At 41.0% G+C, this 26390-nt stretch overlaps 1 protein-coding gene across 7 annotated transcripts in view; it reads left to right on the forward strand.

The window, feature by feature from the left end:
- The window catches only part of MGAT5 (alpha-1,6-mannosylglycoprotein 6-beta-N-acetylglucosaminyltransferase), a 339082-nt gene that overhangs the window by 93013 nt on the left and 219679 nt on the right, over positions 1–26390 (forward strand). Inside the window, exon 1 of one of the 7 annotated variants that reach the window (XM_054478917.2) lies at positions 448–668. The exons of the other annotated variants lie outside the window; for them this stretch is intronic. The gene's annotated coding sequence lies outside the window, so the exon portion shown is untranslated. Of the gene's footprint in view, positions 1–447; positions 669–26390 lie in introns of those variants that run through there. 7 annotated transcript variants of the gene reach the window in all.

The raw sequence follows: 26390 nt of genomic DNA on the forward strand, positions 1-26390 counted from the left end.
TGACCTTAAAAAGGCATTATTATTAACTTTTCAGAAAGGCTGATGTGTTCCAATAGATTCCATCATCTCAGTGGTTCTGTAAGAAGCTGGTAAAGTCGGTGTCTTGTACTGAATTATATTCTGCCCTCACCATATGTTTGGTTTGTTGCAGTGAGATCAGCAGAAATAAGGAACCAAGTCCAAATGAGGCAAGCTTAATTTGAGCTAGCAGAATTTATTAGTACTAAACCGGGACACTTATAGTTCTATACAGGGCCAGTCAGTGGGTGAAAGATGGCTACGTCTGAAGCTTGTTCATGTTGTGGTCTTATGAGACCAAACTTGATTTTCAGGTTTTGAGTGGGAAATTCCCATGTTGTGATCTGATACACTTCCAGGATAGAGAATGAGGAAGAATGAAGGTGAAGTAGTTTAAAACCACTTGACAACTGAAAGCACAGCAGTTGTGTTTCTTCCTTACCATGGAGCCCAGGTTTTTCTGTTTGTCGAGGCAATTTCAGGATCTACAGAATTTACTGTGAAAATCTTGAAGGAAAATGAAAGCTTGACTAGGAAATAGGGCTGGCACGGGAAGCATGCTAAAGAGACCCAGATTGCCCTGTGTGATGGTGAGATGTGATTCATCCTCAAGCTGTGTTCCTGAGACAGTTCACACCTGACATAGGAAGGTGATTAATGAAGATGAATTTGGTATCAATTTTTATGCTGCTACTTTTGCCATTTCTGCTGTCCCTCTAGGGGTGATTCTTGTGGTTTCTCAGGTACCCAGTGAATGAAGGAGGTGGGAGTGGGATCCTGAGGGGGCTGGGGAGATGTGACCATTGCTGTGCTTGAGAGTTAAGAGCCATAGGAATAGATTGGCGCTCTACTCTGCACATGACAGGAATCTGGCTTAGCATAGGGGCCCTTTTGTCAGAAAATAAAGCCATGATGATGGGCTTGGCAGAAGACTATCTTTAGTAAGATAACGGAATGCTGTTTCCTAGGGCTGTGGTGGCCAGTTTCTCATAAACTATCTCTGTGGATTGTAGATGGAGGTTGTTCCAGGAGGCTGGCAGGATCCTTAGGGGCCCCATGTTGACCATACCTAGCATGGTGTTGGGTAAAAGTTTGTTAAATGAAATGTGGTTTTTGGGTATGATTTTCATAACTTACGCTATTGCTGGTATTGCAAATGTGACTTGAGCAGAAGGGATGAGTGGGGTCTGAGGGAGAGAGAGAGTGGTTTGTGTGTGTGTGTGTGTAAAATACACCAAATGTGTTTTTGTAGCTGAAAGGAAGGAAATACATCTTTTTTGAGCACTTACAAGGGTCCGGGCTGTGCCAAACCTTTGGACTTTCATGTTAAATTATCTCATTCAATCTTATTTGAGTTTTCATTGTATGTATGTGAAACTGAGGCTCACGGGGCTTAATCTGCTAGAGCAGAGTTACCTGAGAAAGTAGGTGTGGGTAGCTGAGAACTGAACTTGAAAGCCACCATCAAGAGGAAATACATCATGGAAAGACACTGCATTGGCTGCCAATGCAGCAATTAACCTCAGTAAGAACATTCATTAAAGTCCTTCATTTAAGAAGTATGGTTGACTTTGGGTGATTTCCCAAATAGATGGCTGTGAATAAGCTTGGTTTTGTTACCTGGGCTTTTTCATTTTAGAAGACAAGCCCTGGGGCTCATCTCCTGCTGTGGATTTCTGACTTACGGTTAGAAAAAATAAGACTGGGCTCTTATTTGGTCCTCTTCTGAGAGAAAAGGACCGTTTAGTTCCACCAGATGAGTCCCTGAGGGCAGAAGACCATGTCTTTTGTATGCTAGATGTGAGTACAGTACTAGATATTTAAAGATGTTCTTATGCCTTGCCCTTTCCTTAAAGGATTTGACATCTTCACCAAAAATTGAGATTCTTTGAGAGCTGGTTCATGTGACAGATGATGTACATACGGGGAGAATAAGACAGGTGATTAATAAACACTGCTGTTACTATTACTGGCTGGCAGAAGGTGTCAGTGGAAATGAGAAGCAGGTTCTTGGTCCTACTCTTCCACTTTCCTTTTCAAGAAAGCTTAAGTGAGTCACAGTGGTATAGATGAGGGTGATGATGAATCTACACTAACTTAATCACTTGCAAAATTCAGAAATACTTTGTGCAAATGCCCCCGCAGCAGATCTTGATGTATCTCGACTTGTTGCAACACCATGTTTAAGAACTGTGGTTCTCAGTCTGACACAGAACAAAGACTCATAACCCCAGCCTCCTAGGAACTTCACTATCATAAATTAGACTGTTCATTAATATGTATCAGTTAACTGTTATCACATGACACCCTGTCCAAAAACTTAATGGCTTAAAACAGTAAGCCTTCATTGGTGTTCACTAGTCTGTGGGTGAGTTGGGTGGTTCTTTTAGTCTTAGCTGGGTTCACTAGTGATGCGGGGGGTGGGGTGGGAGGTCAGGCTGCTGGTCTCAGCTGGGCTTTCTCATGTATTTGAGGGATAGGCTGGCTGGATCTGGTCTAGGATGGCTTCCACGGGGCTCCCTTCCACATGGTCTGCCGTCCTGTGGCAGGCTAGCCCAGGCTATCTGCTTGGTTCTAAGAAGGAAGTAGAAGCATGCAGTACCTTTGGAGGCCCAGGTTGGGAACTGGTGTACTGTGACTTCTGCATTTTATCAGCCAAAGCAAGGTGCAAGACTAGCCCAGATTCATAGGGTAAGGATATAGACTTGTTGATGGGAGTTGCTGTTGAGTCTTATTGGAAGGGGGATGGGATACAGGGAGACTCTTAATTGGGACTATTCATTCGATTAGCCTGCCACATCCTTTCTTTTATTCATTGATTCTGTTATACTTCACGTGGTTCCTTAAGCAATGCTTCATTCTGTTGTTCCATTCTTTACTAATTAAAACTTCTTAAAGGCTGTGTATCATTTACTGTCCATAGTCTCTAGGAAAGCCACAGAGATGAGTAAGATATCAGTCCTACTTTGCAGAAGTTGATAAGCAAAGGGCCAGGGGAGATGGACATGTCAGTGGCCGGTAATTAGAGAATTTGAGGAAGCCCAGGGAGGTGTGAGTGCGGTGGAGTGGGCTGGGAACCCAGAGGAAGGAGCAGCGAGCCACCTGTGGGGGTGGAGCGGCTTCGTCGAGGAGGAGCTCAGTCACCCAGGAGCAGGAAATGGCTGAACAAGAAAGCAAGAAGACAGCACATGTGGCAGGTGCAGAAGGGCCCAAGGTGGGCAACAAGGCTTGCGTAGCTGCTTCTGCGTGCACAGTTTACTGTAGGGGCAGGAGTGGCAGGAGACAAGGCTGGAAAAGCCCACCGGGGCCAGGTGGAAAAACCTGCTGTGAGAGCTAAGGGGCTTAGATGTTTTTGATGGCTGAGAAGGAAGTTAACAGGATTCTTCTCTCTCCCATGCCGGTGACTCATCTACTTTAACGAACAGACAGTTCAATTATTGCACCCTAATGCTTTTTCCTCACCAGAATGAGGAAGCCGGGATAGTATAGTTGTGTGAATTCCAAACTGTCCTGAGGTGCCCCGGAGTGCCACAGCAAAGTCACAAGGCTGACATGGGATATTTTAAAACTTTGAGGAAACACAGAGAGACATCTGTCAGGCACCACTTAATCATCACTACTAAGTTGTTAGGACCTAACTACTCAGTAAATGGAGCTTTTATGAGTTCTTTTAGGAGATCCTGAAAAAATTATGGAATCACAAAAACACAGTAAAGTGGGAGTGTTTGAATTTGGGAACTTCTGGTGAAGTTGTTAGGAGTATTGGTTTCAAATCTTGTTCCTGCCTTCTGTCCCTTGGGCAAGAGAGTTACTTTCTTGGACTTTCTTGACCTGTTTCCTCTGTAAAGTGGAGATGGTACTACTCCCTTACTTGGTTGAGTTATTGAGAGGAACAACTGAATTCACAGGAGTAAAGGAATTTAAATGGAGCTTGGCACAGCATAAACACTAAAATTAGCATTATTAAGTAATGCCACAGTACCTGGGCTGTTGCAAGGTCATTATCTTGTGAAGGCAGCAAATGCATGGCACAGGTACCCCTGTTCTTGGAAGGAGGACCAGCAGAGTAGTTGAGGAGGCTCAGAATGGTAAGTAGGACTTTATATTCTGCATGAAATTACAATGTAATAGTGTTGCATAGCTGTATGCTCTGCAATGGAAAACTAGTTCTTCCCCAGCCTCTCATTTCAGGAGACTGCATTTCCAAATGCAGCTCTAGTTTCAGAGTAGTGTCCTTGGGCACATTCACTCCGTTTTTCTTTCCCATGTATCCCCCACCCCGACCAAGTGAAATGACCTGTCTCTGTCATAAATGGCTCAGATAAAAGGCACGTAAGATGCTGTCCCTGCCTTGTTTCCTGCACTAATGGAAAGGAGCAGGATGGCCCAATAATAGTCGTTGGGGTTGGTGGGGGGTGTGTCTCCCGCCAGTGCCAGGAAATCTGCTCCACACACCTGGAAGGCTTCAGTCTGTAATTAAGAGCTGGTTTGTGATGGCTTAGCCAGCCCATTGTGCCCCATCTCCATTTGGTCTCGTCTCTTTTTTCCTTAAGAGGGCCTCAGATTGCACTGGGTTAGATTTTCTGTCCTTAGTGCATATGTGTATGTGTGTGCACGCTGCTGCTGTTTTTTGCTTTCTGTAGCAGGGATCGGCCTTCTCCCCTCCTCACCCTCCTCTTTGCTCCAGTCTGTGTGCTCGCTCTTGTCCAGGGAACTTCCTTTTTCATCTTCATGTATGTTACTGACTTCTTCTCACTCTGACTTGTAGCAGGGAGTTAGCTGTGGCCTCATTGCTCATTCTGATGGTGTTCTTTTTGGATTCTGCCAAATCTCTTTCGCATTTGTTTTTCACCTCAGCACTCCATGCTGTCGGCAGTTCAGCAAGCCCTTTCCAAGCTAATTTTTCCCCATTTACTTTTTAATTAGTTTTCTTCTCCTGCTTCTCCACCCCCCTGTCCTGCAGTTTTTTTTGTGGATAACAGTTAAGAGCCCCACTCTTTCTTGTGTGATTTTTAAGAAAATGTGGGTGTTGACAAAAAGAGACAAACTCTGTAAAATATTGGAAGAGATTTATTCTGAGCCAAATATGAGTGACCATGGTCCGTGACACAGCCCTCGGGAGGTCCTGAGAACATGTGCCCGAAGGTGGTTGGGGTACAGCTTGGTTTTATGTATTTTAGGAAGGCAGGAGACATCAATCAAATACATTTAAGAAATGCATTGGCTTGGTTCAGAAAGGCGGGACAACTCAAAGTGGGGACTTCCAGGCTATAGGTAAATTTAAACATTTTCTGGTTGACAATTGGTTGAGTTTATCTAAAGACCTGGGATTAATGGAAAGAAATATTAAGGCTAAGGTAAAGGATTTTGGAGACCAAGTTTTCTTGTGCCGAAGAATCTCTCAGCAGACTTCAGAGAGAGAGAGAGAGAGAGAGAGCAGGTTGTAAAATGTTGCTTATCTGACCTAAAAGGATGCCTGGCTCTTAGTTGATTATCTCCTGGGGAGGAAGGAAGGAAGGAAAACAAAGCAGAAAGGGGATTCTCTATAGAATGTGGATTTTTCCCACAAGAGATTGCAGGACAGTTTCAAGGTATGGCAAGGAAATATGTTTTGGGGTAAAACTTTTTTATTTTCTTGCTTGTTATGCCAGAGTCAGAGTGGAAAGTAAGTCACTATATACAGCATCAAATAAAACCCATCTGATGAGAATCTAGGCCCAGGGACAAACGCAGAAAAGGTGGGCACGTAAGATTGTAAGGTCCGGTTTGAGGAATAAAATTAGGACCTTTCAGATAGGAATTTGGGCAAATAAAAAATCAGAGCTTAGTCCTCGGTCCCCCACTCTTAGCCAAAAATCATCCCACAGAAGGCATATGCAGGCCAACAGCAGCAGGTCCCATGGCTCTAGGAACACTCATTCCTAGAGTTGTCTGATCTGGTCATTTGTCCAGGTCCCATGGTGCTAGAAAGGCTTGTTCCTCTGATTTGATGGTAATAGTTTTAAATATTAGCGATTTGGATAATGGGGAGAGGACATGCTCTGACCTGATGTAGTAGCCAATTCTTTAAGAGGTGAGATGGAGTCAGGCCTAGGGTTTAGTCTGAAACAATCCTGGATCAGATCTATTTTCTGAGCTATCATGATCCGGGTCTTTAATTGTGCCTTTCCTTCTGCTGTATCTGGCATAACATTTACAAGGAATGTCTAATGTTAATATAGTAACAAATATCATAAAGATAGTGAAGATGTGGGCGTCCAGGGCTATAGGTAGAATCTGAGGGCAGTAAACAACCCAATCAGCCAGAAAAAAACCCCTGAGTGCATCACTATATTCTTTGATTAGACTTACAATGTGTTTACCCTCCTTATTAAGGGTTATTTGAACTCTATGATATATCTTACTTGAAAATTGTGGGACCAACATTTAATTAGAATTTAATAAATTTAATTTCTTTTCCAGCCAATTTATCTCCATAGATATAGTATCCTGAGGAGGGTATAAATTAAATGCAAAAAGTGCCTGGTCCTTGGTGTTTAAATTGTTATAGACTTGTTAACAGTAGACAAATCTATTTTTGCCATCACTTTTGTATTGCACCATATACTAGTATTTGGGAGAGAAAAGGTTTTGTCACAGGAGAAGTCATATAATTCTGCAGTGTTATTTTTTCCTCGGCAGGACTCCCTATGGCTGAGGGCTTTAAGAGTCAAAAGACTTATAGCCAATTAATTGTTCTAGGCCATACAGGAATGGATGTGGACAGGCATGCATTACTTCTTAAAATTATTAAGTAAAAACTGACAAAACCAAAAGGCAAAGTTAAAAGACTGACTTATTTTTAACTTTTTTGTGTTAAGCTACTGTAAGCTTGGTTTCTGTTAGACTTACAGCAATTAGCTATACAAAACATAAGCATTGTTCTGAAAAATAATTAAAAATATGTATATGTGTATATCTATATCTATATTTATCTTCACAACTTATAATTGGGAGTATTATAACCAAGAGGCTTTGTTACAAAGTATTTCATCCTGTTAGTAAATATTTTCCCTTAATTTTATAGTAAGCAGAAATTTTTATGGCTGGGGTGGATGCAAAAGTGACACATAATAGTTTAGAAGGCAACTGAACTTGTTTTACCAGCTGTTTAGGCATTTTTTGTACCCCCTTCTTGATTTGGAGGGTTTGATCTTGTCCTAATTTTATTCCTCAAACCGGACCTTACAATCTTACGTGCCCACCTTTTCTGTGTTTGTCCCTGGGCCTAGAGCAGGGTAGCTCCTATAGTTTTAGCAACAGAGCATTAGCAGTGAAACAGATCCGGGGCCAGTGGGGTGCCAAATGAGGGAGATCCTTATCTCTAATCTTCAGAATACCATGATTTTTGTTTTCTTGGAAGCAAAACATTTATATTTTGACAGTTATAAGAGTAATTTGTATGTTAGAACAGAAAAAGGAACCTCCTCCATTAGGGCACCAACTAAAAATGTGAAGAAAAATTATAACCTACTTTCTAGAGGATTATTGTAGCCAAGAAATAATGCTTTAATCTGCACTCAAAAAATTAGGGCTGAAATCTAGTATTAAGTGTTACGTTTTACCCTCGAAACAGTTTTTAAGCTACCTTTTTTTTTATTAAAGAGAGTATTATAGCAAGGCCAATTTATGTGCAAGATTAGTTTTAGGCTTATTATGCTTGCCTGATTATTTACATAAAATGCAGCAAGAAATTTTTTGACTGGCCATATAGACTCCTTTTAAAGTTGGTTTTGCTGAAACTTTACCTAAAAATAGGCTATTTTAGTTTCAGTCTTGGTAAAATAACCAGTGTCTCCAATTGTTTAAAAAACTATTATTGAACTTATACAGATAACTATATTGTCATAAAATTACAATCTGAATTTTGGAGAACTCAGGTAAATTTGCTTACAAAAACATACTTTACCCAAATAACTTAAAAGAAAAAATTTTCTTGACTCTTCTTTAACCAGAGCAGCAGCTTTTAAAACAAGATGTTTGTTTACCTTGGAAATGCCGTTTACAAACTGAACATGTGTTTGAGCAATGCTTGTCATGGCATTTATTTATTGTTCCCAAGGTTGTGGCTTTGTCTTGACATTTGGGGTTTTATTCATCTGTCATCTTGCTTAGTGATAGATATAATATGGGTCCTATTAGCAGGCGTTTCATGATCTGTGGGAAGTTTCCAGAGCGGTACTTGGTATCTTCCATAAGTATTAGTCAGAAAGGATTTGTGTAAAGTGCTACGAATGAGTGATAACTTGTGTCTTTAAAGTATGTCTTCTGGAAGACAGGGAGGCAGCTTCCTTTTATAAATGAGATTGGGATATAGTCAATGAAACACCTAAAATGTTAAACCTTTAGTATCCATGAATTTTGAGGGAGAAGAGTGTTTATAGCTTTTACTTAAACACTGGCTCCCAAATATTAGGATCTCCGGCCTGGGTTATTTAGAAAGCCCTTGAGAGATTTGAAATGATAATGAGTGATCTGAAAGAAAAGGATAGGAACACACACCTGTTTCTTTTAAAAATAAAGCCTAGGCACTTGGAGTTACACCAGTCTAGGTCTCCAAAACTATGACATCCAAAAAAAGCTATGGTAGAGAGTTTTCTGCCTGTACCAATTCTTACCTCTTAGAGTTGATTGCTAATAGACGTTAGACGCTTAATGGAATAAAAGACAAAGATCGTTGGGTGCCTTAGGAATTTCCAATCTAGGCCAGGCATGGAGGCTCATACCTGTAATCCCAGCACTTTGGGAGGCCAAGGTGGGAGGATCGCTTAAGCCCAGGAGTTCAAGACCAGCCAGGGAAACATGGGGAAACCCCATCTCTACAAAAAATACAAAAATTATCCAGGTGTGGTGTTGTGCACCTGTAGTCCCAGCTACTTGGGAGGCTGAGGTGGAGGAATGCTTGAGCCTGGGAGGCGGAGGCTTCAGTGAGCTATGATCTTACTGCAAGCCAGCCTGGGTGACAGAGTGAGACCCTGTCTAAAAAAAAAAAAAAAAAAGCGGTGGAAATAGGGAGGAATTTCCAATCTGAAGGCACCGCGTCAGGCTCTGTCCTCTGTGACAAGAGCTCTGCTAACTCAAGGAATGTGGTGTCCACTGCAAGGAACAAAGGTGGTTATGGGTTCCCACTGGTGCTCCTAGATCCTTTGTTCTCAAGGGTGGGCCACAAACTGGCAGTTTCAGCAACACCTGGGAGCTTGTTAGAAATGCAGTCTCCTTAGGCCTGCTGATTCAGAATCTGGATGACCAGATCCTCACACGAGTCACACAACAGTGATGTTCAAGGAGCAGTTATAGGCTCAGCCTGTTTCATGGGCAGCGGTGGTGGCCACATCTTAGAGCGATTGTGTTGTGGTCATGACCTTGCCGTGTTTTAGTTTAAGTTCTGATTTTCTATCATTTTTTTGATAAATTCTAATACAAAGTGATCTAGTTATATATCCATATGTCAGTATGTGATTTGGTTTTGTACCTTTCTGTGGGTATTCACGTGCAAGTGTATAGATCAGGAAAAGAATTATTATCTTCCATGAGGTCTCAGGATGGGAAGATAACAGTGCCTATTGTATACAGTCATTATAGGAGGTGCTGGAGATAGAAGCAGTAAGACACTGCTTCTACATTTGATAAGTCTGGTCCAAGGAGATAAATATGTAAAGGGAAAACTTTATCTCAATAAACTATATCTCGTGATAGCATAAGGGACCAGAGAGAATAGCCTGTAGTTCTTTATCCCACTGCTGGGGTGTCACTAACATTGTACTAGGATAGATGGACAACTTTATATGATAAAGACTGTTTTAGAGCTTTACCAGACTTTTGACCTCTTCTGGGAGCTGTCCTGATTCCTCTTCAAACCGAATGATAGCACCTTTTGTATGTTAAGTAGCCTAAACAGTCGTTTGTTTAGTTACCACCTGCTGGTGTGTAGCCTTAGGAGAAGAGTGTTTACTGTTGAGTGGTTGTTCTGCTCTGCGCCTTGGCTGAGGATTCCTGCTTTCCATTAAATGGAATGACTACCCTCTCTTTTTGTCTTTGAACTCAAATGGAAGGCATGTTATCTTTACATCTTTAAAGCTTTTCCTTCCAAATTGCCTAGTTGATGCATGTTCACTAATCCTTGTAGTAGAATTAACCCTAATTGAAGATTTAGCAGGTGGATTTTGGCTCTCTTAATGCAAGATGTCTTAAGAATTTTGCAGAAGAGAGATGCAATAACCATATAACATATCTACTTTTTGTCCCTAAGTATGGAACAAAGACTATGTGGGAAACCAGAGTGTTTGCAATCAGCCTATTGCCTTTTCTTAAAAACTAGAAGTTCTTTTTCTATATTTCTCTCTACTTGCTTTTCCTGTATTCTTTTTCTGTGTTTCTGCTTGCTTTTACATACTCCTTTGCTTTGGTGTCACATAAACGTGGGATGAAATCATATAGTTATTTACTAGCTAGATGGGTTTTGGAAGTTCATTCTCTGAACCACACATGTAAAATGGGAAGCAAATATTTCAAGATGATGTTAAGAATGAAATGAGCTAGTGTAGACAGAGGGTCTGGTAGAGTTCATGCAGTCATTTATTTGATTTGAGCCCCTAGCGCCTAGCAGGCACAGTTCCTGGGAACTGTATGCTAGGCAGTGTGTTGAAATATGCTTACAGATAAAAACGGACATGACCTGCCCTTATGGGGTTTATGGTTCTTTAGTACATGACTAAAACACCAGCAGGGGCTGGGCAGGTCACACAGGCATGTAAAGCAGCCTGCATGGGTTCTGTGGCAAATTGGAAAGCCATGCCCCAATTCTTCATTCCTGCCAAAGTCGTCTCACAGGAAAATGGTTCTGTGGTACCAGATAGTCCTATTGTTTTTTTTTTTGGAAAGGCCAGAAACTCAGATTTTTATGTGAAATCTCCATTTTTCAAGTGTTGGTAACTAATAAACTTCCTAACCTCTGACTTCTAGTTTAGCCTCAAATACCAAGGGTATATCCTTATCAATGAGTGTAACTGGTGTTGTGTTCTCTCTGGCCCATCAGTGATAACACAAAGAATGGCTCCCGTCTGCCATCCCATACTCTTTCCCACTGATAAGAGACATCCTTGGGCTCTGTATTTCAGGGCTTTGCCTCTTCTCTCCTTGTGAATTATGGACTGCAACAGTGAGAAACTTGACCCTGGGGTGGCTCCTTGTCTTTGGGGAAACAAATAGTTAAAAAAGCCCATACTGGATTGAGCTCTGAGTATGGTCTTCTTACTACTCTGTTTTGGTTGCTCCTTCCTCTTGAGGCCAAAGATGAGAATCTGCAGTGGTAAGCTTCAGAGACTAGCTATTCCTGGCAGGTAGGATTTGACTTTTTACTCATTCACTGCAGAGTTTAGCACGTATGAGCACTCAAATACTGAGCTACAAATTATTGCCTTAAACAAATAAAAAATAATACCTCTCAAACCTCTTTGTTAGTATGGGTATAGATAGGCTGTATTCTGGAAAAGGTAAACACTAACACATATCTACATACCTTTGAGTTGCATTGCCTATTCCTGGGTGTGACCTTGGGAGGGAAAGCTTTCTCAAGAAGGGAAGGCTCTTGGTTTACTCTAGGATCCTCTTCAGCTGTGATTTTCTTAGCATCTTGTATGGACTCAAAAGAGTTCTGGTTCATGGCAGGTAGGGACCATTGTATTCTTCAGACTGTCCATTAGCTTTGGAGTGGCAGCTGGTGGTGGTAATGAGATGGTTTTGGCAATGGCTCTGGGGCAGAACAGGTGGGAATGAGCCACATTATTTTACCCAGACAGGGCTGGTTGGCAGGCTTTTCACTCACCTGCCAGACATTAGGTAGACAGAATGCAGCCCGGTTTAAATACTCGAAACAGTGAAGAATTGGACCCAGAAAATATCAGACTCAAGGAGATGATTTCCATATGAGAATTTTAGCTCAAAATAGGAAAAATTTTTACAGAAGGAGCAATCTTTTTGATAAAAGAGGAAAGGTGGGGATCCTCTTGTCGTCGTTTTAAGGCATAGTTTCAGAAGTTCACAGCATTTGTGTGAGACCAGTCATGGGAACACTGTGTGTTAGTGATGAGTGTGTGAGTGTGTGTGTGTGTTTAGGAAGGTAGAAAAGAATGGGTGCAGTGGAAAGTAAGGTGTTTCTTGGAAGGGGAAAGTGACAGATTTCACAGGAAAGTTGAGAGTTGTTCTTAGCATTGTAGATGTTTAAATGCTTAGAGTCAGCTTTTGGCAAATTATAGGGTAAGAAAAGCCCTGATAAAAATCCTTACTTTTACTTTTGGTGCCCTAGTTGCCTAAAAGGTCCTCTAGCCAGAGAATAAACAAGTGTTTTTCTCCCGGATAAATATCTGACATTTTCCAGATGTTTTTGACTCTAGTACAAATGCCATTTATTGATTTATGGCCTCTCAACTTCACCCCTTTTTCTTGCTCTGTGAAAATGGATCTGGGCCTCTTGAATATTTTTCCTTTGCAGCTGGTACAATGTTAAGCTTTCCCAGTAGAGGGCGCTGGAGAAACATTGCAGGAGGCAGAGAGTTTTGCTTCCTGCTTTCCAGTGGTTTCTGGGAAGGCTCTTCCAGTGTGTCCTCTCTGGTGATCTTCTTTTATGATGTGTGGTGGCCAGCAGCTTACTCTGGCACCCCCTTGGGGTGTCTTGTAGCAGAGTGTTGCCAGTGTGCTACCTCCCTGTGATCAGCTTTCCTGCACCATAGAGGGCACCACAGTGACTTTTCTGCCATCTAGTGAGTTGTAGTTGTGTCTTGTCCAACAAAGTCAGGGTCTCAGTCCCCCACCTGGGTATTTTCACGGATGTTTCATCTTCTTCATGGATGTTTTCTCAGTCTGAGGGATAGTGGTTACTCCTTATATCTGGCCTTTCTGTATGATCTAGAGTTCCTTGCATTACTTCTTACTAGTCAACATCTTGTTAGCAGAATCTCAGGTTGTAGTTAATAATTGTTTATATTAATCTTTCCCTGTTCAAATTAGTATGTTTTCCATCTTCTCATTGGACCCTAACTGATAGAACAAACCTTACAAAAAAAAAAAATCAGGAAAAATTGTGGAAGACTCAGAAATGGGCAAAACAGATTAAAATCTAATGCAACCTTCTAGGTTATCTGTGTCTTTCATTTTCTTTGGACTGATTTACATTTTGGCAAGTTATAGGAAAAGTGATAGTAATGGAAATGGTTCTTGTTCGTAGAATGGCACATGAATTTTGCCCAGTAGAGGTATTATTGATCCCTCCCAAAAAGCATTTTTATATATTAACAGATTGGCATTCCTGATTGCCTACACACATGTGTGTTTCGTATTCTTTGGACCTGTTGTAACATCTTTCTGGTTCCTGCATTAATTAATCAGCTAAATAAGATCTTTGATGTGTTTATTTTATATTTGTAAAAGTCATGGTTTTATCTTTTAAAATATTCTATAACTGATATATTAAGGAGCTTACAGGATATGCCCATATATGTTAAAAATGCCACAGAAAATGGAGATATGAATTGTTAGAAAAATGATTTAAATGCATTTTAGTACTTTATAACTGGACAGACATGGATGAAATCATCTTATGAACTAAAAAAGTATCACTATTATGTATTGAAAATAGAACATTCATAACATACCCACAGAATGGGAGAAAATATTTGCAAATAATATCTGGTAAGAGACCTGTATTTAGAATATGTAAATAACTCCTACAACTCAGTGACAAAGACAGATAAGCCAATTAATAAATGAGCAAAGGATCTGAACAGATATTCCCCCCAAAAGAAATACAAATAATCAATAAGTACATGAAAAGATAAGATGCTCACTCTCTTTAGTCAGCAGGAAAATGGAAATCAAAACCACAATGAAATAGCACTTTATATCTGTTAGGATGGCTGTCATCAAAAAGACGGATGGGAAAGATGGGGGAAGGGAAGGATAGGGAGAGATTTACTAAAACAGCAGCCCCCAAACTTTCTGGCACCAGGGACTGGTTTCATGGCGGATAATTTTTCCACGGATGAAGGGGGTTGTTTTGGGATGAAACTGTTCCACCTCAGATCATCAGGCATTAGATTCTCATAAGGAGTGTGCAACCTGGATCCCTCACATGCGCAATTCACAACAGGGTTCGTGCTCCAATGAGAATCTAATGCAACCGCTGATATGACAGGAGGTGGAGCTCAGGTGGTAATACTCACTTGCTGGCTGCTCGCCTCCTGCTGTGTGGCCCAGTTCCTAACAGGCCAAGGACTGGTACTGGTCCACTGCCTGGGGGTTGGGGACCCCTGTGTTAAAGGATACCAAATTACAGCTAGATAGGTGAAATAAGTTCTAGTGTTTCATACCACTGTAGGTTGACTATAGTTAGCCATGATATATAGTTTCAAATAGGATATTGAACCTTGCCAACACAAATTGTAAATGTTTGAGATGATGGCTATGCAATTACCCTAATCTGCTCTTTATACATTCTATGTATTAAAACATCACTATGTACCCCTTGACTATGTACAATTATTTGTCAATTTAAAAAATTGTTAAAGAGACAAATAAGTGTTGGCAAGAATATGGTGAAATTGGAACCTTCATACACTGGTGGTAGGAGTGTAAAATGGTGTAGCTACTGTGGAAAACATTTTAGCAGTTCCTCAAAATGTTAAATACAGAGTTATCATGTGACCCAGTAATTCTACTTCTAGGTATATACTCAAGGGGAATGAAAACACACACACACACACACACACACACACACACACACACACCCATCAAGTCATACACAAATGCTCATAGCAGTTTTATTCATAATAGTATCAACTGATGAATAGATCAACAAAATGTGATACATCTATTCAATGGAATATTGTTTGGCTATAAACAAAATGAAGTACTGATATGTGCTACAACATTGGACCTTGTGAAAGAAAGCTGTCAAAGAACACTGCATATTATGATTCCACTTATATCAAGTGTCCAGAATAGGCATATCTATAGAGACACTAAAGTAGATGAGTGCTTGCTTAGAGCTGGAGTGGGGAGGAGGAGGGATTAGGAGGTGGTAGCTAAAGGGTATGGGTTTCTTTTGGGTGTGATAAAATGTTATATGAGACTCTCTACAGCCACACTACCTTGAATGTGTCCAATCTGTTCTGATATTGGAAGCTAAGCAGAGTTGAGCCTGGTTGGCACTTATGTGGGAGAAAAGTTGTAAAGCTGATTGTTGTAATGCTTGTACAAGTCTGAGCACAGTAAAAACCATTATATTATACATTTTAAATTGGTTAATTGTATGGTATGTGAATTATATCTCAGTAAACTGTTACAAAAAGGGTTTATAACCTAGACAAATAATTATCAAATAAACTGCATTCCTCTGTGGTGGGTGGTAAATGTACAGCAATGTACAAATTCCTATGTCAAGATCTTCATAGGCTGTCTTGATGTCCTCTCATGTGGAATTCTTCCTTTCACTTTGGAACACTGTTTCTCAAAGAGATTATGGCAAAGTGAAATGATTAGTTGCTTGATTTCTTGATGGATGATTTCCCTCATTCACCCTCTGGAGTTCTTTTAATAGAAATGTTAGAAGCCCAGACCCTCTAGAACCTGTGGGGAGCAGCTTGGTTGAGTAGCTCTCCACCCACTGGAGGTATTTTGGGGTAAGATGACTGGGTTTGTGGCTGGCTGTGAAAATGATCTGACCAGGGCAGGGCCAAGTGGCTGACATGGCTGAGTAGTGGCTGGTCCTTCTTGCCTGCTGTGCCAAGTTGTCTGTCCCCTGGTACTTTCCACCCAGTGAGTTGAGGAAGAAGGAATTACCTCTCTAGACAAAGATGGTTCTGTCTGCAATATATGATGTAGCACTATTGCTCTGTGGAAGCTTCAGGCAGCCATCCTCCCTCACAGACCAGCTCCTCCATTTTCCTGTCTTGGTGAATGACATGTCACCTTTTCCTCAGCTGCCCAAGCTGGAAGCCTAGTGGTCATTCTATACTCCTCCTCCTCCTCCTCGTCTTCCCTCATTCCTTCCAGTTAGTCATTGCCCACTGTCCTGCTGATTTGACCTCTTACATATTTCTAGCATTTGGTTTCTTTACTTACTATGACTGGACTGCCACTACCCTGTTCAGGCCTTTATTGGACTCATTTCTTACCCAGATTTTCATGAGCCACCCTTCAAACCCATCCTCTACACAGCAGCCAATATCAAATATGGTGGCCTCAGTACTGTTAAATGTCTTCAGTGATTTACCTGCCATTTGGTGGTGGTTCTTATTGAACAGGGGAGGAGTTTCAGATCATCTAGGAACCAGAACCCTTTTCAAAGTATTTAGGTGTAGATCCTATTCTGGACCCATTAGCTGAAGAGGGGCCTTGGGAAAGAGCTTCTACATCCTGAAAAATCTCCCCAAACAGGACAATACCCAATAAGTAATGCTTAGAAAACAATTTATTTTGAAATAATTTCACAGGAAATTGTAAAAATAGTACAAAGAGACCCACGGACCCATCTTTCCCCAAATTTCATGCTCTGTTACAATACCAAACTTGTAAGTTGATACTAATAGGTTACTGTTTATAGACCACAGACCTATGTAATTTTTTTTAATGCCCATTTTTCTTGCTAGGTTGGAGTGTGGCACTTCCTGCTAACCTGAGATATTAGATTATTTCTTAACTGGGACACATTTTTATTTAAGAATGGCGTGGGTCTTCTTGATTCTGTGGGTGGTGGTTGTTATGGTGTGTCTTGTATGTACATGTGTGTGAGATATTGGTGGCAATTACCAGTTTTTCCTTGCAGAGTGAATTATATCCCCAAAGAGTTTGCCAAGAATACATTTGAGTAATGTAATTCTATCTAGTGACCTAAGGTCATAACTTTCTTAAGTTAAAAAGTTAAAACTGCCACAACAGGTTTTATGCTAGAAGAATAGTATAGACATTGATTCTTCTTGAATCCAAGATTCAGTTAGCTTAAAATTATGTCATTGTGAATTGTTTTCCAGGTATGTGTAAATCTGACTTTGTTTTATGTAGATTGTAAAATATAAGGGTACAGGGCTGGTTTTGTGTTTTGTTTTGTTTTCTGTACTTGTTTTATTCATAAGTCTAAAATATAGTGTCTACCAGGGAATGGCTCTATGCAATGAATCAGAGTGTAGTTTTGCTTTGAGAGATGGGATATTACTATGGGTCTTAATGAATTCAGTGGAATGGATTTCAGACTTTTAGGTGCTGACCCAGAAAATTCTTTGAAGTAGCAATCTTTACCAATGCTAGGAATTGGGCTAGTCTTCTTTGCTTCCTCATCAAAACTGATGGACAAGATAGAAAATTCCTTTTTATCAGTTGCAGTAACATTTTGCTGACACTTGGTGCATTTTTTTTTATGTGTTTCACACAGATATGCTTACATCCTTTGAGAAAAGGAACTGAAGGGGAGAAAGAAAACCACAACTGCTTTAGAATAAAACTAGGTCAGCAAAGGCAGATCTTAATGTATTTAGATCAGGCAGAAGACTAGGTCCTTCCACCTTACTCACAGAGGCCTCTGGGGCTCATTGTAGGAGTCATGAGACTTCTCCAGTAACTCTCATCAAGGATAGGTCACTAGACTAGGCCCTTTGCAAATTTAAACCCTGCAGGTAGACAGTTTACAGATAAGGAAACTGGATCTTCATTTCTGTAACTTCAAGAGGGCACAGGGCTGGCTTATGTCATTGCAGAGATTTTAATCTGAATCTAATTCCCAAGCCTCTCTGCCACACCAGATTGCCTCTCTATTCATGCACAACACCCTAGGTTTGGCTCTGGCTCTCTTGAATAATTCCGAAGCAGGCTTCTAAGAGAGGATTGCAAAGGCCAACTTCTTTCACAGCTGAGAAGCTGCCTTCTGAGGTGTATCTCTGAGTGGAGAAATCAGAACACTAGATGCTATGTCCTTTCATGATGGGTAATAATCTCATTAGAGCAGGGAGACTTTGTGGTCCAAAGAAAGAAGGAAACAGTCAGTTGAAAGTTGCTCATGTGTTTCATTTTTCTGTGTTTCTCATACTTTGTTATTGATGTGATGAAGTAGTTGGGGGCTGAGAAGGAAGCTGGGGATTGGGGGCAGGTGTTGGTGGGAGTCAAGACTTACAGGTTCTTCCAAGAGACTCCTAGAGCAGTGATGCCTATAGTTTGCAAGGGCACCACCAGCACCCATCTTTATTAACCAAGGGGGCTACAAGGACTTTTCCCAACAAATATTAAGTAGTCAGTTCACAGAAAGATTTGAATCTCTTCCTTCAAGAAGTTTGAATCTCAACAGGGAGCAGATCATAAAGCTAAAAGTCAAATGTATGTATATATCAAGAATTATAAGACTATAGGGGTCCATACATAAGACACAGCAATGTGGCTCTGTCCTTCAACTAGGGTGACCAACGGGGACAAATTTGTTCACCCTACCTTGACAGTCTTTGTGGCCCTGGGCAAGTCACTTAGGCTTTCTGGATTCTGAGGCCTGCTTCTCTCTCACCAGGTGCTTTTAAATTCCCTTTGTTTCTTGGGATTAGCAATAAGGTGTGACTAAGTCACAAGCTTGTGTTGGGTGGTGAATGAGGGCTGGAAGCCAGTGCTCAGAATCCTTTGAAAGTGATTAGCAGAAGTCAGTATTCGAGAACAATACCAGCTGCTGTTTAGAAAGTCCAGAATAGTTGAGCAATTAGGATAAAGTAACAGACACCTATCATGAGGTGGACTGAGCAGGTGAGTGAGATTGTAAACTGCTTTCAATTCAAGGTCTTGTATATTTGCCTCAGTCTTTTTATAAGACTCCCCAGCTTCAAGTACTTAGGGTGGTTGTTGTTAAGGAAGGTTGCAGATGTGTTTTATTTGGACCACCCAGAATTTTTTTTTAATCTAAATTAGCACCAGCATTTAAAAATACACAGATTTGACCAAAACTCTGGGTTTCTGGCTTCTTTGGAAAATTGAAAGATCTAGCTAACCCAGGCTGTCTTAGCTCAAGTTGTCTGGTGGTTAGAGCTGAGAAGTGGCTGCCCTATCAGAGGGGTGCCTGGTCTTGGGTTCAACACAGCCCCCATCTCCCCTGCCATGCTCCCCCACCTCATACCTGTTTCTCTTCCCTCAGTACCCTTCTACCCACTTATCTGCCTGGGAAGGTGGTTATCTTAGATCAATAGTTCTCAACTCTGGCTGCACCTTAGAGTCTCTTGGGATTGCTTTAAATTATACTGCTTTCCTGACCCTGTGTAGACCAATTGAATTATGATCTTGGGGAGGGCTACCATTTGTATTTAAAAAGTCTTCCAATATGATCATGATACCCAGTGAGGGTTGAGAAACTAGTACCTCAGCTTGATCCTGGGGTGGGTTTTGATGGAGAGAGAGAAGAGCCACAGAGCAGAGGAATTGAGGAAAATAACCTAATCCAATTGACAGGGCCGGTAACACCATGAGCTAAATGTTAACTGAACACCCTGGGAAAAATCAGGGCACTTTAAAAAAATGAATATCGAAATGATGTATTCATGGCACGTTTTGCTAAGGTATTAATAAACTCTCCCCACCCCAGATCCTGCTGTACTGCTGTAGGGATTTAAATCATTATAATAATAGAGTTTTTTTTTTTTTTGCATGGAGTGATTATAAAAGTATTTTTAATGGGCTTATGAATCTAGTGGTCATGAGAGGCAAGTGACGTAGATTTAGTGTATTTGAGGCAAGGGATAAAAGGGGAGGGGGCACAAATTAGCTTTGGTTTTCTGTTTTGCATAATGACTTCATTCATCTATAATTCTCACTGTAACTCAGTTTCTGTCTGTTGCTTCCCCTCCCCTTCCTACCACGATCACATTCTATGCTGTGAGTGTTATCATTCTGAAGTAGTGAAAACATCCAAGTAGCTGGAAAATATAGACCTGTTTTTCTCAGTTAAGTTGAAAATGGAAGAGCCTCAGACACCACCTATTTCTGCTGCTTAATTTTATGGGCATACAAAACCAAAGTTTTGAGATGTGGCTCGTTCAAAGCTCTGCCTCTAGCCCTGTAACTCTGCGCGGTGTTCAGAGTTGTTCTTCACAGGTCCCATGACTGCAGAGAAAGCTTGGAGCTTGCAGGCAGTGGTTCCAGGAACTTCTTTTTCTTCACCTTTTATTACTGGTGTTTAGCCTGGACCTTGAGATTAGTTGGAGGGATATGAAGGGATAAGACCCAGTTTAGGCCACAGGATCTCCGTGAAACCTCTTGAGGCTTCTCTGCAGCCCAAAAGAGTCTCTGATATGGTTTGGCTGTGTCCCCACCCAAATCTCATCTTAATAGTTCCCATAATCCACACGTGTCGTGGGAGGTAATTTAATCACAGAGGAGGTTACCCTCATGCTGTTCTCGTGATAGTGAGTTCTTAGAGATCTAATGGTTTTATAAGGATCTTTCCCCCCTTTTGCTTCGCACTTCTTGCTGCCACCATGTGAAGAAGGACGTGTTTGCTTCCCCTTCCCTGAGGCCTCGGCAGCCATGCTGAACTGCGAGTCAAACCTCTTTCCTTTATAAATTACCCAGTCTCGGGTATGTCTTTATTAGCAGTGTGAGAACAGACTAATACAGGGACACGCCAATAGGGCCCCTGATTTCAGCATGTCCTGGCTGCTCTGTGGGAGTGGTGGTGGGTGTGTGCATGGTTGGAGGATGTTTCTAAGTGCAGGGACTCTGTCTTGTACCCTCGGTGTTTTCTCCTCAATACTTTAGCATCACTGGGAGCACCCAGCAAGCCCCTTCCATGAATATTTGTCTGATGAGGTTGCAACTCTCTAGTTGGCCTCTTATCACCCTTTTATATAGTTTTCATCCTGTGGAAGATACTCTAATGTCACTTTGATATAATTGCAAGAGAAAAATAGTAAGATTTGATATCTTTCTAAACTAACAAATGTGCTAGTAATCTCTCCTTTTCCTCAGGATAGCCTCTGCAAGTTTAAGGTAGGTAGATAGGTAGGTTATGTAGAAGGAGTGTATGTGTATGTGTATGTGTGTGTGTGTGCACGCGTGTGTGAATTTTTACCCTCTTGGTCTGCACTTGGCTGCTGAGCCCCAAAAGAATTGTTTTGCTCACTGCCTAAATTTTACTTGTGCCTCCTAATGTCTTTGAAATTAAGTCCCTCATGTGAGACTTCCCACTCAGCCATTCTGGATTCTACTCTCTGTCATGGGAGGCAAGACACCTCCTAGCAGAGATGCTCCACTGGCTGGGGGAAAGATATGAGTAAATGTTTGCAGAATAATCTGGGAAGTTTTCTTTTTAAATTTCCAGATATAAACCAAACCTGCAATGATGAAAGCAGTACTGGGGGAGGAGGATAAAGGAGAAACTGCTTTTTGAAACATTCCCCAGGTGGGAATTCATAATACCTACCTGGCTCATTTGAAAATAGCTGACTAGCAAAGTTTCCTGGATGAAACGGGGGGCGGGGGGGGGGGGAAAGCCTATCACTCAAAGGAACTCAACTTATATAAATGATTTAATTCTCTCTCTTTTTTTTTTTTTTTTTGAGATGGAATCTTGCTCTGTTGCCCAGGTTGGAGTGCAGTTTTTTGTTTTTTTGTTTTTTTTTTGAGATGGAGTCTTGCTCTGTCACCCAGGTTGGAGTGCGGTGGTGCAATCTTGGCTCACTGCAGCCTCTGCCTCCTGGGTTCAAGCAATTCTCCTGCCTCAACCTCCCGAGTAGCTGGATTACAGACGTGTGTCACCACGCTCAGCTAATTTTTGTATTTTTAGTAAAGATGGGGTTTCACCATGTTGGCCAGCCTGATCTCCAACTCCTGACCTTGTGATCCGCCCACCTTGACTTCCCAAAGTGCTGGGATTACAGGCATGAGCCACCACGCCCGGCCTCCTCTCTTTTTTTTTCTAGACTTGTTCCATTTATTCATTTCATAAGTTTGGAGACCTTCTAAGTCTGAAGCTCTCTGAGAGGTACTGAGGCACTAGAGAACACTGATTAAAGAGCCTGATGCCCAGTCTACAACAGCTGTACTACCTGGTAGCTGTGTGACATTGAACAGATTGCTTAGTTCTTTGTGCCTCAATTTTCCCTACTCTAAATGGAGATGGTCAGCACCTACTTCACAGGCTTAGAGTAAGCATTAGAAGAGAGAAAGTCTGTTAAGGATCATGGTCCGTAATTGTTAGCTTTTCTTATAGTGGTAATTAAGATCATCTTACCTTCATAGAGCATAAAGTTAGGTGGAAACATAAAGGAGAGGTTCAGAGGAGAAGCATTGTGATAGCAAATGACACATGTGGCCTTTGACCTTATCTGTGCTTTCCCCATCCTCGTCATGTCTTATTTATGTATCCTTTTCAGGAGTTCAGCTATAAGACTTTTCTGGGTTCATCCCACAAATCTGTATTACATCCTGTTTAGGAAAGATGTGGTGTCATTGTGCGATGCTTCCAGGCAGTTCTGAGATATATAAGGCTGTTGCCCTGATGAAATATGGCCCTAGGCCAAGCGTAGTGGCTCACGCCTATAATCCCAGTAATTTGGGAGGCTGAGACGGGCAGATCAGCTGAGATCAGGAGTTCAAGACCAGTCTGGCCAACATGGTGAAACCCTGTCTCTACTAAAAATACGAAATTAGCCAGGCATGGTGGCGCATGCCTGTAATCCCAGCTACTGGGGAGGCTGAGGCGGGAGAATCACTAGAACCCAGGAGGTGGAGGTTGCGGTGAGCCGAGATCACGCCACTACTGTACTCCAGCCTGGGCGACAAAAGTGAAACTCTGACTCAAAAACAAACAACAACAACAAAAGAAATATTGCCCTAAACGTGTTTTATTTATTTATTTATTTTTGTTTTGAGACAAGAGTCTTGCTCTGTCACCCAGGCAGGAGTGCAGTGGCGCCATCTCAGCTCACTGCAACCTCTGACTCTCAGGTTCAAGCGATTCTCCTGCCTCAGCCTCCCGAGTAGCTGAGACTACAGGCACATGCCACCACACGTGGCTAATTTTTTGTATTTTTAGTAGAGGCAGGGTTTCACCGTGTTAGCCAGGATGGTCTCGATCTCCTGACCTCATGATCCACCCGCCTCAGCCTCCCAAAGTGTTGGGATTACAGGCGTGAGCCACCGCGCCCGGCCCTGTTCTTTTCTGCTCTATGTATCTTGGGGTTTCCCCCTCAGTATTATCAATTACTTTTGGGGCTGTCACCTTTGTTAGGGAGCTCCCTCATTCTTCTTAAATTCCTAATCTGATTACTACTAGAATAGAACCAAAGGTTACCAGAGAAACCAAGTAACCAGACTTGTTAAATCAATAACCTTGATTTATGCAAATCACTTAATAGTCTGAGCCGTCTTGAGGAGAGACTGTTGACATCCTTCTTACCTACCCTCTGACTCCCTCTTCCACTTCTAATGACCATGTGATGACATTGAGCCCACCTGGGTAGTCTAGACTCTTTTTCCCCTTTTAAGGTCAGCTGATTAACCTTAATTCCATCTAATACCTTGATTTCCCTTTGCCATGTATGTCCTGGGGATGAGGATGTGGATGGATCTCGGGGGCTGGTATTCTGTCTACCATAGCTATCTTGCTCTTTTTGTTTAATTATGATATGTTCCAAAAAGGAGTAAAACATAATACAAGAAGATAAAAATACATTTACCATTAAGTAAGAAAAAAGACAAGGAGAAGAGAGTAGGAAAATGAGTCAGGAGTGGGATTTATACAAAAGATTAGTGAGTCCACTTTACTTCCTGAAAGTGGATGGTGAGGTTTCCTTGCCAGCCTTCTTGAAGAGAGAAGCACTGTCAGTTATGTTGTAGTGTGTCGATCTAGTAAAATCCAATTGGTTGTTCAGATACCTAGATGAATATTCTTGATATGAAGATGAAAAAAAAATTTCTTCCAAAGTCTTCATGGATACATAAAGTGTATAATGAGCAAAACCTTTGACATGTTTACAGTAAACCCAATGGTGTGTTTCACCTGGCCTTTCTCTTCTTTCTTTTACTGCTTTATATTTAAGGTCAAATACGCATTCTTTGAAGATCTCTTATAAGACGTGTGTTCCAGGGTCAGGCCAGATGCAGGAATTTGGAACAGCTGGAGCAGTGATTCCCATCTGGTGGCTCTCACCCCCTAGGGATTTTTGAGGGTGCCCTGAGCTTTCATTCTAAAATGAAAGTGATTTTTTTTTTTTTTTTTTTTTTTTTTTACCATTTGTATGTTTGAAGGACATAAAGTATGTATTTACGTATATAATTTCTGATCTCCCCTTAAGACGGAAGAGTGAAAGCCTACCAGTATTTATTAAGAGCTTGGATATGGTGGTTAGTTGCAGTCGGAAGAGTGATCTGTACTAGCAGTCTGCGAGGTTTTGGACCATTATATGTTACATTATAATAAAAAAAATTTATGTTCTTAATGGAGTGTTGTTTAAAGACAGGATGCATTAGGAAAAGTTAAATTGAAGTATAAATTATTGAGGAGTATATGAGAATTCTGTTGATTTTCCTCATGCTATTTTCTCTGTAGTCAAAAGTTGCATTCATCTGAAATCTTTTGGCATATCTGATAGTATTTTTTTAAAAATCAATATTTAGAAATAGAAAATATTATGACTGTTATAGTCATTTTGTCTTTTAATTTATTAGGACTAAAGATTCATACACCTGCATTGTGTTATTTGTGGAGAAATGCTTTCAAATAGCTGCTGGAAAACCACCTGTCTTAGCCTGATATTTAGAAACAGAACTGGAAAAAATATTTAAAAATAAACTTTCAAGGTATTGGAGATGGCAATTAATCATATCCTTCCTCCCTTCTGGATTCTGAACTAGAGGAAACAGAAGAAGCTAGACAAAAATTAAAATACAGTACCAGTTTTATTAGTGTAGAGCAAAGTTGGGAGATGTGTTTTGGATGTAAGACTTCCTTATTCACCCTAAATGTAATCTTCATAGCCACCCAGGTGATGGCTGAGCATCTGTGGGTGGGCTCTGCCCATTTAACCCGTGGGAGCAGGAACAGAGAGTGTGTCCAGCAGCCTTTTCAAGCTGAAATCCTGTCCTTCCCCCTCTGGGAGAACTGTGAGTACCCCAAAGAAGGAGCAGGCATAATTCCCCACTATGGTTTCTTCCTGGGAAACGGGTGAACATTCTGCCAGAAAACATGTTCAAAGGAGGCAATGAGTTCTCTTATAAACTCTTTGATTTGTTTTGAAGTCCAGATGTAAGAAATGCAAACATGGGACATTTTGTCGAGTTGGGGGTGGTAAGTAGATTGCTCTCTGTTTTGAATATGCATTTGGTCCCCACACCAAATATGTACTAACAAGTATATAAATTCAGAATGAATTTTATTGACAAATTATACTTTTTTACCGACATAATTAAGTTGAATGCTGTGTGTTACAGGTTAAATGGGCAAATGGTAATTTGCCATTAATCATTTGGAACATTAGCTAAGATGGTATCAAAATGAACTTCGTAAACTTTCAATACCTTGTTTCAGAAATGGATTATGACTTTAATACCCTGTCTTTCTCATATATATGTAAACACTGAGAAATGACTGAAAAGTTCCTAAGGGGTGGGAGTGTGTGTGTGTATGAGTGAGAGATCATATATTACTGTTAAAAGCCTCACTGGTCATAAGAGGTTGGGCAAAGCCGACCTAGAGCAATGGATGGATTGTGTATCCCTTAAGTCACGTTTCAAATATAATTTCTTTCAACCAAACTTTGAAAGACTTTCAGGGGCTATGAAGTCACTGAAGTACCCCGGAAAATATCGGAATTAGAATCATTTCCAGAAACTTCTAACTATTGGTTGAAATACTCTTATGCAGAATTAAGGCACCTAATGAGCATGCTTATCTCAGTTGAAGGCTATTTCACTTTGAAGTCAACTGGGAAAGTACTCGTGATTGCAAAGCACTTGTTCTAAAGAGAGCGCTTTGGATTATAAAACAACAAAAACTCAAACCCCCATGATGTTGAACTTTGAGCAGTGCAAGATGTGTGTTGGGTAGCTGCATAAGGCGCTTTGCTGTGTGGAATTACTGCTTTATCAGAGTTAGATGTTTGGAAAACATGTATCCAAACTGTGTCTTCAATTTTAACCTAATGGATCAAAACATTTGCTTTTTGTCAGCAACTAGAAAGTAGGACCAGTTGTCCTATAAGCACTCCTAGTTCACAGTGATTAAATTATGCCATTTATGTATATAATGCTCATCTCAGCTGGATATGTGTCAGTAGGATGTACATCCAGTTTGTTCAAAAGTAATATAAGTTCCGTACGTG

The sequence above is a fragment of the Pongo pygmaeus genome, chromosome 11 (assembly GCF_028885625.2).
Source record: "Pongo pygmaeus isolate AG05252 chromosome 11, NHGRI_mPonPyg2-v2.0_pri, whole genome shotgun sequence".
Classification (NCBI taxonomy): domain Eukaryota; kingdom Metazoa; phylum Chordata; class Mammalia; order Primates; family Hominidae; genus Pongo; species Pongo pygmaeus.